Source organism: Hyperolius riggenbachi, chromosome 6, assembly GCF_040937935.1.
Source record: "Hyperolius riggenbachi isolate aHypRig1 chromosome 6, aHypRig1.pri, whole genome shotgun sequence".
NCBI lineage: Eukaryota > Metazoa > Chordata > Amphibia > Anura > Hyperoliidae > Hyperolius > Hyperolius riggenbachi.
Genome location: NC_090651.1, coordinates 235068874 through 235083853, shown reverse-complemented (window position 1 = coordinate 235083853; position 14980 = coordinate 235068874). Strand labels below are relative to the sequence as shown.

Genomic DNA, 14980 nt, shown 5'->3' with positions numbered 1-14980 from the left:
ATTGGAAACATCAGTTGTGCCCCCTAATGGAAAAAAAAAAACCTGCTAACCAATTTGCTCTGATTAATGGAATTAATCACCTCAAGCCGGTTTCACTGCAACTCTTAAAAAAATCTGATGGAGATTACTGCGGCAGTGTTCGGTAATCTCCATTCTGGCTGCAAGCCAAGTAGGAAGTGAGTGAACGATCTCTAGCGTTCACTTCGCGTGGCCAGCATTCGAATTGCGGGAAAGCGTATTAACAAAATATGCTTCCGCACATTCGTGCCGCAATGTGAACGCGGGAAAAAAAAACTGCGTCACCAGAGACTTACATGGCTTCCAGTCTCTGCACACCACAACACAAGTTCAACACCAACGCGCTGTTGCGCCAGCCGGGTGGCGAATATGTCACTTCCGCTGCATCGTTCTTCATTGGTGTAGCGTTACCCTGCATTAAAAACAGGGTAACACAACGCACCAGTGTGAAAGGGGCCTGAATCTGATCCAACTGTGTGTTAAGGTTAGGCACCACCAGGGGAGGTTGTCTGAGAGTAGGGAGAGGTTAGGAAATAGTAAAATACTTCTCATCAGTGCCATGCATGGGTCTAAAGAATTTTATATGTGAAAAGGCTTAGCAAGACGCTGAAAATGACAGCTGGATCCTAATGTTTGACGTTTCTTCTAGCTGTCGATTAAAAAGTTCACACTTGCGTTTTGGCATGCAAACGTATCGTATCAGGACCTGATCCGGATTGGAACCGTACGGTTCCGATCCGGACCGTTTGCATCAGGACTGCTTCAGGCTGCCATCCGGATCCGTGGGGAAAAAACAAACAAACAAAAAAAAAAAATACCTTAAAATTTGTTGGGGTCTGCAGAAGGTGCACCTGGTGCACCTGTAGAATCAGGTCCTCCGCTGTAGGCCTCACCTCCACCTCCAACATACTGCCAAACAGCTCCAGCACGTGTGTCACTGCTGCTCCACTCCAGATATGCTGGGCCCATGTGTCCCCATCCGAAATGGCCTCTATAAATACGCATAGGAAGTGGGGTAGAACTTCCGGTGTTGTCTCCACTGTGTTCTGTGCTTCCATTTTCCATTGGTTTTCTATATCTGGATGGTGCAGTCAGGCTCCGGTCCGGGTGCGTGGGCCGGATGAGCCGGACCAAAAAATAGCGCATGTTGGAAAAGTGTCCGGAGTCCGGATCCGGTCCGGCTCCGTACTGTACGGAACGTACGCATGTGAACGTCCGCATAGCCTTTGCATTGCTATGCGGAAAGTACGTTCCGTTTGTACAGTATACGGGGATCCGGACAGGGAAAGCTAATGTGAACCGGGCCTAAGCTGGCTCCTAAGAACTTCTGGATAGGACAGACTGGTCCCTGGATTCAATACCAATGTTTCCACTCATGTTTCCATACCCTGTAATGTGCCAAGGAATATGTGCCGTACGTTGACACATCTATATGGTGGTCATGTGATGCATATGGTTACATCTTCTTTTCAGCTCAGCTGATCCCCTTGTCATGGTAAGCTGGAACAGCTGGTTAATGCATCATTACATATCTAGGAAGAGCTCTGCATAGATGCCTAATAAAAAGTAAAACAAACAGTTGATAAGCATACTGCAACAAACCCTATAGGGAAAGGCAATAGAAAAGCAGCACAGTCTGGAGAGCAATTTATTTGGGTACTTACTGTACACCAGGGCTGCAAAATGTGGATCCACAGGATGACCTCCTGCCTGCTTCCTAGTTTCTCTTGTATAGATGTAGATGACATCACTATTGTTTACAACCACCAGTGTGGACTGACACTGTGCTTGGCTTCAGTGGCCTGACTTTTGTATCTAGACATACTAGACAGGTGGACATATGGTTCTTTCATGCACTTTGGTGCAAGCAGATAACTGCAGTAATGTGCTAAAAGGATACCTGAGGTGACAAGTGACATGATGAGATAGACGTGTATGTACAGTGCTAAACATACGAGTAACACGGCTGTGTAAGTGGCAGTTTCCATCAAGTCTGGATTTAGTTGGACTATACCGTAAGCCTCACTAATAAGGAATCAAAGCCATAAGGACTCATTCACACCGGGCAAAGCATACACGAATGCTATTTGATGCATTTGTCTCAACGCATGGAAACGTGCGTTGCAATGCACAAAATTGCATTCATCGATGGGTTCCATTCCATTAAAAAAATGCATGCGTCGTGTGCTAGAATGTTCCAGACTGAGTTATAACGCAGCGCACAGCAACACTCACTGTAGTGTGAATGGTAACATGAGAGTCTATAGACTTTCATGCTACCTGTGTTGCGTTATGACAGACAACACCGCACATAAGTGTGAATGAGCCCTTAGGGCCCGTTTCCACTAGAACGAATGCGTTTCCTGCATGGAGATTCGCATAACAATACAAGTGGATGGGATGGTTTCCACATCTGAGCGTTTTTCTGTGCAGAAAAAATCTGCACGGCAGAGCCATCAGAATTCGCATACCACTATGCGTTTTGCATACAATGTATTTAATAGGAGATTCGCATGCGGTTTTGGTATGCAAATTTTCATGCGACTTCGCATGCGATTTTGCATAGAAACAATGGAAAAGCACACAGGCACTGCCATTGTTAAATTTGCATACATCGTCATCCATGCGAAATCGCATGCAAATTTGCATACAACCGCATGCAAAATTCGCATCCGCATGCAAATTTTTTCGCGATGATTCCCACCGCACAAGTGGAAACAGGCCCTAAAGCTTTTTCCTTGCAGAGAACCGGTTCTGAAAGCAGGGGATAAATACAAAAAATGTCAATAGTTCATATATTTTAGCTTCTGAGACAATGAAAGGCTGTGTCAGCATATGAGACAATACAGCATTAAAGAAGAACTTTAATGTAATAAAAAAAAAGTGCTTAATTTTTACAATAATTATGTATAAATGATTTACTTAGCGTTTGCTCATTGTAAAAACTTTTCTCTCCCTGATTTACATTCAGACATTTATCACATGGTGACATTTTTACTGCTGGCAAGTGATGTCACTGGAAGGAGATGCTGCTTGCTTTTTTGGCAGCTGGAAACAGCTGTTATTTCCCACAATGCAACAAGGCTCCCACAGTGTGATGTCAGGACCTCAGAGCTGTAAGGGCCCGTTTCCACTATCGCGAATCCGCATGCGGACAACGCATGCGGATTCGCACAGTCAGTACAAGTGGATGGGACTGTTTCCACTTGTGCGTTTCCCCGCACGTTTTTCTGTGCAGAAAAAATCTGCAGGGTAGGGGCCTCAGAATTCGCCTGCGTGTGGAATGCAGGCGAATCGCACGCAATGTATTTAATAGGGAAATCGCATGCGTTTTCCCCATGCGTTTTTTGCCGCGATTTCGCATGCGATTTCGCATAGGTACCCATGTTAATTCACACAGGCAGTGACATGGTTAAAATCGCATACAGCCTTACCTATGCGAAATCGCTTGCGAAATCGCGGCAAAAAACGCATGGGGAATCGCACCCGCATGCGATTTGCCTGCGGTGATTCGCCGGCGATTTCGTAACGCTATAGTGGAAACGGGCCCTAAGGCACTGACATAACACTGTGGGAGGGGTTTCATCACAAAATCAGCCATACAGAGCCCCCTGATTGAGAAAAGGAAAAGATTTCTCATGGGAAAGGGGGTATCAGCTACTAATTGGGATAAAGTTCAGTTCTTGGTTACTGTTTCTCTTTAAACATTCTTTTCTTAACTGATAAACAGAAATAAAACTGGTTTCTGAAAAAAGGTAGTTTTAGGAGTAGGGGGATATATACAATTGCTTACCTCATCAGTTTATTTTGACCTCATGCTTCCTTTGAGGACACATCCTTTAAAAGCGATCAAACTCAAAAAAACTATAGCAAAGCTAGACATAACTAGCTCAGCACTGCGTTGCTGGCCACTCCTCACTCCTAGCTGTGGTCCTAGCTCTCAGAAACTAACAATGGCATGCGCATGCACTTCCTAACACTAGTCTATAGGAGTTAGGGCTGCTGCGCATATGGAAAAAAGGTATTGGAAAAGTGGTGTGCTTTGCAGGTGAGTGCTGAACTAGTCAACCCCAACTCTACTGTGGGGATTTTTTATTTACAAAGATTTTAAGGTAAACATGTAATTATTAGGGCCCGTTTCCACTATAGCGTTGCGGAATCGCCGGCGAATCACCGCAGGCAAATCGCATGCGGGTGCGATTCCGCATGCGTTTTTTGCCGCGATTTCGCATGCGATTTCGCATAGGTACCCATGTTAATTCACACAGGCAGTGACATGGTTAAAATCGCATACAGCCTTACCTATGCGAAATCGCTTGCGAAATCGCGGCAAAAAACGCATGGGGAATCGCACCCGCATGCGATTTGCCTGCGGTGATTCGCCGGCGATTTCGTAACGCTATAGTGGAAACGGGCCCTAAGGCACTGACATAACACTGTGGGAGGGGTTTCATCACAAAATCAGCCATACAGAGCCCCCTGATTGAGAAAAGGAAAAGATTTCTCATGGGAAAGGGGGTATCAGCTACTAATTGGGATAAAGTTCAGTTCTTGGTTACTGTTTCTCTTTAAACATTCTTTTCTTAACTGATAAACAGAAATAAAACTGGTTTCTGAAAAAAGGTAGTTTTAGGAGTAGGGGGATATATACAATTGCTTACCTCATCAGTTTATTTTGACCTCATGCTTCCTTTGAGGACACATCCTTTAAAAGCGATCAAACTCAAAAAAACTATAGCAAAGCTAGACATAACTAGCTCAGCACTGCGTTGCTGGCCACTCCTCACTCCTAGCTGTGGTCCTAGCTCTCAGAAACTAACAATGGCATGCGCATGCACTTCCTAACACTAGTCTATAGGAGTTAGGGCTGCTGCGCATATGGAAAAAAGGTATTGGAAAAGTGGTGTGCTTTGCAGGTGAGTGCTGAACTAGTCAACCCCAACTCTACTGTGGGGATTTTTTATTTACAAAGATTTTAAGGTAAACATGTAATTATTAGGGCCCGTTTCCACTATAGCGTTGCGGAATCGCCGGCGAATCACCGCAGGCAAATCGCATGCGGGTGCGATTCCGCATGCGTTTTTTGCCGCGATTTCGCATGCGATTTCGCATAGGTAAGGCTGTATGCGAATTTAACCATGTCACTGCCTGTGTAAATTAACATTAATACCTATGCGAAATCGCATGCGAAATCGCGGCAAAAAACGCATGGGGAAAACGCATGCGATTTCCCTATTAAATACATTGCGTGCGATTCGCCTGCATTCCACATGCAGGCGAATTCTGAGGGCCCTACCCTGCAGATTTTTTCTGCACAGAAAAACGTGCGGGGAAATGCACAAGTGGAAACAGTCCCATCCACTTGTACTGACTGTGCGAATCCGCATGCGGGCAACGCATGCGGATTCGCGATAGTGGAAACGGGCCCTTAATGTGTTAACCTTATTCCTGCATGCCACCTCCATGTTGATCAGGGCAGCCAAAGTCTCTGCTGATGGCCAAGCTGCTTTATAGTTGTGACTTTCTACCCATCTTGCTACCTTTATATCACCAAATTAAGCATAACTCTTGCCCCTCTCTAGTTTTATGATATGACAATTTTAAAACCAGACAGTAGAAACTTGGGAGGATCATGCCATTGGAAGCAAAAAGGTATGTTTTACTAGCAGCATTAATGTAATGTTATATTTAGACTTGTGCCCTACCGATTCTAGTAAAGTGAGATTTTTACTAACAGGTCCTCTTTATCTGACAAGACTAGCAGGCACTGTCAGGAACCGGCCCGCGGCACGCCTGCGTATATGGTTCCCGACTGCGGGTTTGACCAGATTAAGCGGGGAACAGCCTTATTTAAGCTACAAACAAGGCTGGAACCCCTAAAACACTTCCCACTGCCATCACTAGCGTTGCTAGACACGTCCCCCCAGCTGTCGAGGGCTCAACACGCAATCTGCGTTTTCGTATTTGGGTCAGCTTCGCGCTTAGGCCGAATACGAGAACGCCACGCACCCACAAACACAGTACAGTTGTACAGTAACACAGCACAATCAGACAATGATTTGCAATACAAGTTACACTGTCGTGCAGCAAAACCACTAACAGTCGTTCTGAACGATACTGTTAGACTTCCCACTCGGCTGTCGAGCGCAGAAGTGCCCCACACACACAATGCAATTACAATTTCATATGGTAGTGTTGCTCAAGCATACAATTAGGCTCGGACTTATACACAGCTACACTGCAGTCTCCTCTAGGCTATGAGTGTTAGTTTAGTATGGCAGAAGTTAAGCTTATTAAATAAAAATTTAATATTCCAGAAAAACATGGAACAATGCAGAACTTAATATATACAAAAGAGGTACAAAAACAAAGTAAAAAAGTTACAAAATAAAAGTTACAAAAATAAGAGGTTACAAAGATACACACCAAGCAATTTGCTTACCAAAATACAGGAATCCAGATAGAAGAACCTTGGACTTTTGTGGACGGACACAATTCTGGTTAGACCAGGAGTCCAGTAGCTTGGGCCAGGAGACCAGCTGCCGCTACCGTCAGGAGGGGACTGATTTGAGGTAGCTGTCCCCTGGTTTTTATAATGAAATATTCGCCTCGGGGCTGTAAGCCTGTGTGGACGGGGGGGGGGGGGGGGGGGGGGGGGGCTAGATTTAAAACACATCCTCAGTCATAATTGGATTTCCAGAGATCTAACATCCATATGGGAAAAATGTACTATAGCCCACATACATGAAAAGATTTCCCTAACCTCCAATCTCCCCAGGTTACAATTGATTAAGGCTTTCACATTGCAGCAGGATGTCCTGTGTGAAGTCCTGGCTCAGGCTGGTGTGAGCTGCTTCAAGGCATACTGCAGCCAGTCCAGGTGACAATTGCTTCCAAGCACCATACACCTCTGCTACAGTATTCAGACAACAGGGTCGGACCACCTGTATAGGCTTCATAGCAACTGTGATTAAGTGTTTCCTAATTACCTGTTTTCTGGCTGTCCAGAGGAACTGTATGCTAATGTCCCAGCCCCCTGCTTCCAGAGAAATTCAATGCAAATGTAGTACAGCCAGATGACCATCCCTTCAAAGCAGAATACACATGTGAGATATAGCAGACAGCAAAATGACAGAGATATGTTCCTGTATTTCCTAATATCATCAGCACCTCAATATATCACCACAGGCACGAGATATGGTATCAGTGTCATGACACTGGCATGCACAGCTGCTGTGGCTTATTAATCATTTTAGCCCACAAGTGGGTGGCTGGTATTGTGTAAGCCAGTGGTTACGGAAAAAAACAATACAATGTAATTGGACATTAAATCCTGCGCTTGCTTGATCTTAAAAGATCTTTGCTTTCCCCAAACAGCAGCAACCGGGTAATAGATGCATATTGCAACTGCTGCTTTCATAAAACACCAGCCAAATGTGAAGATTTCCTAAATGAAAAATCACTGAGCAGTCATAAGTGCCGACTCGCATCCAGATAAGCCGATAACAGAATGCCAGGTCTGTAGTGCCAACAACAACAAGAGGAAACATTATTAGATCAGACATAGAAAACCTGAATGGAGGCCTAATGAGAACTTAGGGCACTACACTGAAGTACAACTGTAAAAACACATACACAAAGGCCAAACCCAGGTGCAAATAATGTCCCAGTTAGGTGTAGGCAGTCAGTGGCAGAGCTGGTCTTCACCCTTGTAGAAGCTCCTTGCTCCAAATACATACCTGGGCAACGCCGAGTCTTCTGCTAATGCGTTATAAAAACGAAACATTTTTTTAGTACCTGGTCTGGAGTCCACTGAAGCTGCTAACTGAAGCCTTTCAAATACAGCTGTGCACAGGGATGGGGCCAATACATCAGTAATGTTAAATGGAGCAGGGTTGTGTGCATGGGGGGTGGAGATAAAGCCTCTTTCACACTACATGTTTGTGTTGTTGGGAGGGGCTAAATGAATTTGGGTGGGGGGTGTGAATGCATTTTCACAAAACATTAATGCATTTTTCCTTAGAGCCCAATAGATTCTTCCATACTACAAAGAGCACAGTGTGTGAGCTGCGGTCAAAGTTTTAATAATTAGAACAGTATGTATTTCTTTATTGATTAGGGCAAAATGCACATCAATGCCCACAGGGGAAGGAGGTGGTTTGATGTATATGTTTATGTCCATGGGGCTGTTCCACCTACATGGAAGAGGGGAGTGTATGTTCATGGGACCACTGCACCCAACATGGCAGAGGGCTGTTATATCATATGAAAACAGGGAATTGATGTCCATTGGGTCTCCTGCACAAGGGGCGTTTATGTCCATGGGGGCTGCTGAACATGGGAGAGAGGACTTGATACCCAAGAGGATGCTGCCTATTCAGGGGTCTCCTGATAAGGTCAGATGGGGCTGCACATTGAATTGGGGGTGTTGCACAAGAGTGGTGCAGTAGTATGTGGCATGGAGGGGTGGCACAAGATGGGGCAAAAATGATGAATCTAATCCTGCTCTTCTGCCCAGTCCTAAAGGGGGCCATACACTAGCCGACCAACCAACCAATTGACCATCCAATTTGATTATTATAATCGAATTGGATGAAAATTGGTGCTGCCAAGTGCATGCCCGACAAAGCGACCAATTTCTCGACAGAAATTGGCCGCACGGTCGATCGCGCATCCTGGAAGATGTCGAGCCGAAGTTAGTTGGTCAGGTGCGCAGTGGTACGGTGGCCAGATTGTGAACAAGCGACGAAACCCCCGCCGCCGCAATGTATAAATGTATGTAGTGTAGTGCATTTATACATTACCTGTCCGGTGTCGGCCTCCACGCGGTTTCCGTCCATCTTGCCGGGTTCCGCATACACGCTGGAGGCTGTTACCCGGCGAGAAGGACGGGCATTGTGCGGAAGCTGCTACAGGACAGGTAATGTATAAATGCACTACACTACATGCATTTATACATTTTGGGGGTAGCAGCAGGGCAGACTTGGCGGCTCAGCCGATTCCCTGATTATTTCATGCTGAAATCGGACGGGAATCGGCCTGTAGTGTATGGGCAGATTCGACTAGAGACAAATTTATCTCTAATCAGATTCGATTAGAGATAAATTTGTCTCTTGGTCAAATCTGCCCATAATCGTTCTAATGTATGGCCACCTTAAGAGTCTCTTGATGCCTTTACTAACTGGTCACAACTGCCCCATGGCTGAAATTATATAGACAAGAAGGTAGGGGAAAGAGAGAGAGCGCTCCGATGGTGCATTAAGCTAGGTATGCAAATTACACACACTTTAATGTTGCACTTACAATTTTTATATCTGTACTGCGCTTTACTCCAAAACAGTCCCAGCAGGTCGCCTCAGCCTAATCCAGCCTGGCCAGGGCTGGTGGTGTAGATGGATCATACGAGAGAGCGTCCATCTGGGGGGAGTGGTGCACAGACTGACGTCTGACGTCACTACCGGTTTCAGCGTTTCACCACGCCTTCCTCAGGTACCTGAGGAAGGCGTGGTCAAACGCCGAAACCGGTATACAAATTGTAAGTGCAACATTAAAGTGTGTGTAATTTGCATACCTAGTTTAATGCACCATCGGAGAGCTCTCTCTCTTTCCCCTACCTTTTTGTCTTTCTTAGTTACTGGCATCACCCAGTGAAAGAGAGCAGCGCTGATACCAGAGTGCATTACTAAAGGGCCAGTGCAGCATTGTTGAGCGCAAGTTCTTTTTCTGTTTTTTGCTGAAATAATCTACCTTGCCATTAACTAGCTTCAGCACAGATATATGGGCAAGTGTTCTCTCCACTCACCTCAGAGCTGCGGTGATGATATGGCTCCGGTGGCAAGCTGAACAGCATCAGGAGCTCTGCTTCTGGCTGCCGGCTCACATTACCCTACACAACAGACATGCAAGATGCTTTTTGCCCAATACAATCTTTTATAAACTATAGGATGGCAGTTTGGAGATGATCATTGTACAGACATGGTGTACAGCTTCTTGTGGAGTAGGCCGTCCAACTCTACAAAGACAAGAGAAGATGAGCAAAGGGCATTCCAGTAGGAGCTGCAATAAATATTGATGTCGCCCCCAAATTCATCTAATAACAGGTACTGCCTCTGGAAGGGGAATGGGAAGAATAAGCAGGATGCCTCCTGATGTTGATGAATACAATAGCTAATGGATGAAAAAAAATCCATCGCAGCCAATTGCTAGTTACCTACATTGACTACAGAGGATGGGGGGCCTGTACAGACAGACTGTCACCTGAAAACGATGATGAGCTATTGTCATTGGACTTTAAACTTTACAAACACTGTCTGAACGATGTTTGTTCATTCCAGAGCAGAATAAACTTCATTTCCCTGGACAAACATTGTGTGTAACGTGTCCCTGGTAGGATGAACACAGCTCTGCACATACCATGAATACACATCTCTTGTGTGGTCATTACACCATCCCTATGGCTCAGATCCTCAGACTTACTATATCATCACATTCTGAATCTCTGTTTAATACGCATTAGGAAAGCAGATGCCTGAGGCTCTCCCAAACAAAAGAAGTTGGCCAAACATGTTTTTTTGTTTGGAGTGTAAACAATTACAGCGCTCTTCCTGCTGAGTGGATGGCTCTTTGAACCCATTGCACAAACATGACAGGGAACCTCCCTGACTTCCAGGTATGAACTTCCAGCAGAAAGTGCAGCCTGATCGAAGAAAATGAAAGCAGCACAGGTCCCTGGAGCCTTGTGACATCACGGGAACTGTTTGCTTACCTGCCACAGAGTTCTTGAAAGAAGCAGCTTCAGAAGATGGTACAAACAATCACTGACTCATGTCAATGAAATTCCCCGGGGTTCAGCGGACTACACAGTCTGCCTGACAGGGCTGGAAGAAAGAAGCCTGGACTGGGGCTATTATAGCTGAAGCAGCAGACAAGGCTTTAGGCAAGAAGATTCTTGTGTTATAAACTCAATGACATTCAAGGTTTTTGCTTGCATTGGCAATGTATAATGACAACAGGAAACGCTCAATACGTTGATTTAGCTTATGGTTGCTCAACACGTCTGCATCCAGGGTTACATTGTGGGGCAGAAAAAGTACAGCGATATTTGAGGGGGCAATCCCATGCTTGTATGTTAAAGTTTTGGAAGCCGTGAGGCAGCCAGAGGGCACAAGTCGACCTTGTGTATAAATTGACCCCAAAAATGTATCTCCTTAATCTGGAATTTAAAGAGAACCCGAGGCGGATTTTCTAAATCTTAATAGGACACAGAGGCATGTTCTCTGCACAATGACATGCCTCTGTGTCCTTTTGCTGCTGCCGCCAGTCCCCCCTGTGCTCTGCTGTCTCCCCTGAAAAATACAGACAGGCGAGCGACAATCTGATTGTTGCTAGACTACTGTTTACCTGCAATTTGTCAATCACTGGTCCTCAGCAATGCCTCCCCCGCCTCTGCTAGCTTCCTCCAATCGGAAGCTATGTTGCGACCCAGGAAGTATTTCCGGGTGTCAGAGTCCGGCCCCGGGTGTCGAATGATATCGGGAGTCACCTGAACCGGGCTCCGTGATGACGAACCCAGCGGTGGACTGGGTAACTTATGACCGATCTGCTGCTTATACACACTGCATGCATGCATGGCACACGGGGAAGAGAGGCAAGGGGCAGATTGGGAAATTCTTAAAGTACTGACCAGGTCACTATCAGGAGGAAATGGAGAGAGTGGGGAGGGGGTTAAGCTTGCAGGAGCTTACAGGAGAGAGAGGCGCCCCGATCCCCAGCTATAATTTAGGGAATTTGAGTATGACTGGAGTATAAGGTGACCCCTACGAAATGGGTTAGCACAGTTTTCTGTGTGGCTAAGCTATAATTATTACCCATTATTACCAGGAATAGTTTTTATCAGATTTTGGAACGATTTCAAAACAACTATGAATTATTTTTTGTTAGATATTGTGCAGTAAACAAAGAATCAACCGACACGTTAAACAATCCACGGCGATTCTCGTGTTTTGAACAATCGTCATGCCAGATCACTTCGGCAGATAATCCTTCATAATTAGCAGTGTGTACAGAGCTATGAATGGTTATTAAACAATGTGTCTGCGGAGTCTATGGCACTTCGCATAGATCCACCAGCATTTAGCGAACTGATTGCTCAGCATATTGTCCACAGTCTTTTGAAAATGATAACAACCTAATCTATACAGCCTATTACTTAATGTCAATGAGGAGGAAAAACAAGGTAACTATTAAGTTTTGTTTTTGTTTTTTTGTAACTGGTGGAGAGGGGAGGAGGGATTCATTTATTTGTATTTCATGTAGAGTAAAATGTATTTTTTTTAAAACAAAATTTAAATTTCTTTTTTTTACCACTAGATGTCCCCACGCATTTTATTTTGTATTCTGTTCAGAGCACACAGGCAGTGGTTGTTACAGGAATGATCATTGGCTTCTGGTTGAAGTCATGATCCTTCCCTTACAGGCACTTTGCTTGACGCAGGGAACACATGTTCCCATTCACCAATCACAGATGTGTCAGCAACACATTAAAACATTCTATTGCCGTCAAACAGGGCATTTTAATGCATCTCGTTGCCATTAAGTAGTTAATGTCCCTATTTCTCTAACTGCTTCCCAGGCCCTCCCACATCTTTCTAATGATTCCGCCCCAGGTGATTTATCTGCTATATGTTGCTATCTGCCCACTGGTGTATTGCCTTTAAATGGAAAGCACTTGATCTAGACATCGGACTGATCAAGAATAGATTGGATTTGATTATGCTGACTAACAGGGCTTTCTATACAAACACAGAGAACCTTGAGGGCTAGTTTCCACTACTGCGGAAACCAGGCCGAATTCGGAGAGTTTCCCTGCAGGAGAACCGCGCGGGGAAACTCTGCCATAGGAAATTATGGCGCTGCCGGCCGAATCACTTACCTTAGCGATTCGGCCGACATTGCCGTCAGTTTCCGTGCGGAAGGCTGTGAATCCTTCTGGGATTCAGTGCCACCACGCGTCTTGCAGCCGCGCGCGGCGGCCAGTGGAAACGGGCCCTGATAGTTATAACACTTTATAGAAGGAATGGCTAGCCTATAGGGGTTAGCAACCTTGATGTTTTCCGTTTGTATATCCAGATTGACTTTCTTGGCCCCTGGACGACAGCCTGCATATTCGTATTTCTTTCAACGACCAAACTGCTTTGAACTAATGGTCTTTTTGTTAATTTTGGTTTTTATTTTTGTTTGTGCTTTTATTGAGTTGCACTTTTATACTATGCACTACCTGTATGTACCATTTTTATTGCCTCAACAAACGTTTAATATATGAAAAAAAAAATGATCACTTCACATGGATACCTTGAAAGACAGATCATGGAACGATCATTTCTCAGTCATTTCACACAATCTATCTTTGTGTGCATAGCGTAGTATCCCCTCATGCTCTATGCCTATCTCTAACCTTCTACCAACCCTGAATCTAACATTATCTGTAACTACTTGCCAACCACTACCCAAACCACTGACCGCTCTAACCTTAGATTTTCATTCTATGAATACCCAAAACTCCATCACACAAACAGCAAGATGTGTCTTCACACACGTGTCATTCCCCCTTTTGCTGCATCAGAGCTGATGCTTACATTTGGTTTACAGCTATGTACTCATCTCGCGATGCAGGGAGATGGATCCAGTGACGTCTCCCTGACGACAAACGCTCTGCCGATCCATCTTCTGGCCAGCGGGTATGCGTGATGTTACGCAATGAGACTGCAAGCGATCGCGGTACTTTGCGTGAGAGTCGTCGGGAATCTTAAAGATCTGATCCGATGCAAATTGATGTTTGTTTGATCGTGTACCTGTACCCACATCACAAAATCGCAAAAATGACCGCTCAACGCTAAAAAAATGTTTTAAAAAAAAATAACCGGTTGTCTGGAAAATTGTCTGAAAATTTGCAAGGTGGGTACGGGCCTTTAGAGTTCAAAACAATGATGCAGCCACTGGAGTAAAACACAAAGCTGAATTGGACAAAATACTGAATGAATGTAGAACAAATTGCAGGCACGTTTAGAAGGCATCCACTGCCACTGGCGACCATGTTTTTTTTATTAAAGGATACCACAACTGACATGTGGCATAATGAGATAGACATGGGTATGTACAGTGCCTAGCACACAAATAACTATGCTGTGTTCCTTTTTTTCTTTCTCTGCCTGAAAGAGGTAAATATCAGGTATGTAAGTGGCTGACTCAGTCCTGACTCAGACAGGAAGTGACTACAGTGTGACCTTCACTGATAAGAAATTCCAACTATAAAACACTTTCCTAGAAGAAAATGGCTTCTGAGAGCAAGAAAGAGATAAAAAAGGGGGGAATTCTTATCAGTGAGGGTCACACTGTAGTCACTTCCTGTCTGAGTCAGGACTGAGTCAGCCACTTACATACCTGATATTTACCTCTTTCAGGCAGAGAAAGAAAAAAAGGAACACAGCATAGTTATTTGTGTGCTAGGCACTGTACATACCCATGTCTATCTCATTATGCCACATGTCAGTTGTGGTATCCTTTAAGTAAACATAATCAAATACCTTGAAGCTGTAGGATACATCAGCACACCAATTTTGATGCTGTAGCGTGCGCTACTAACTTACTCGGGCTTCCCCAAAAACTAACGGGCGCTCCAATTGTCCCACTATGAATCCTGTCAGGTCCAGTGACTTTGTAGGACAAGATCCCCCGCACTATGATTGGCTTATTAGGCTGCCTGTCACTTGACAGGCCGCCTATTGGGCCAAAGTGAATCAACCCCCAAGTCAGCTAGCTAATTGTATAAGCTGTTAGTCTGTATTCCTCCTGTCTGGCTCTTGGTGAAAGTGCTGATGTTGCTGAAACCCAAGAGAAGCTGAAGACGTGTCTGACACTTCCGCTACCCGGCGGATCAACTGTATACACATCACCATGGCAACAG

At 44.9% G+C, this 14980-nt stretch overlaps 1 protein-coding gene across 3 annotated transcripts in view; it reads right to left on the bottom strand.

The window, feature by feature from the left end:
• KAZN (kazrin, periplakin interacting protein) overlaps positions 1-14980 on the bottom strand; it is a 294829-nt gene that overhangs the window by 154789 nt on the left and 125060 nt on the right. The window lies entirely within an intron of this gene.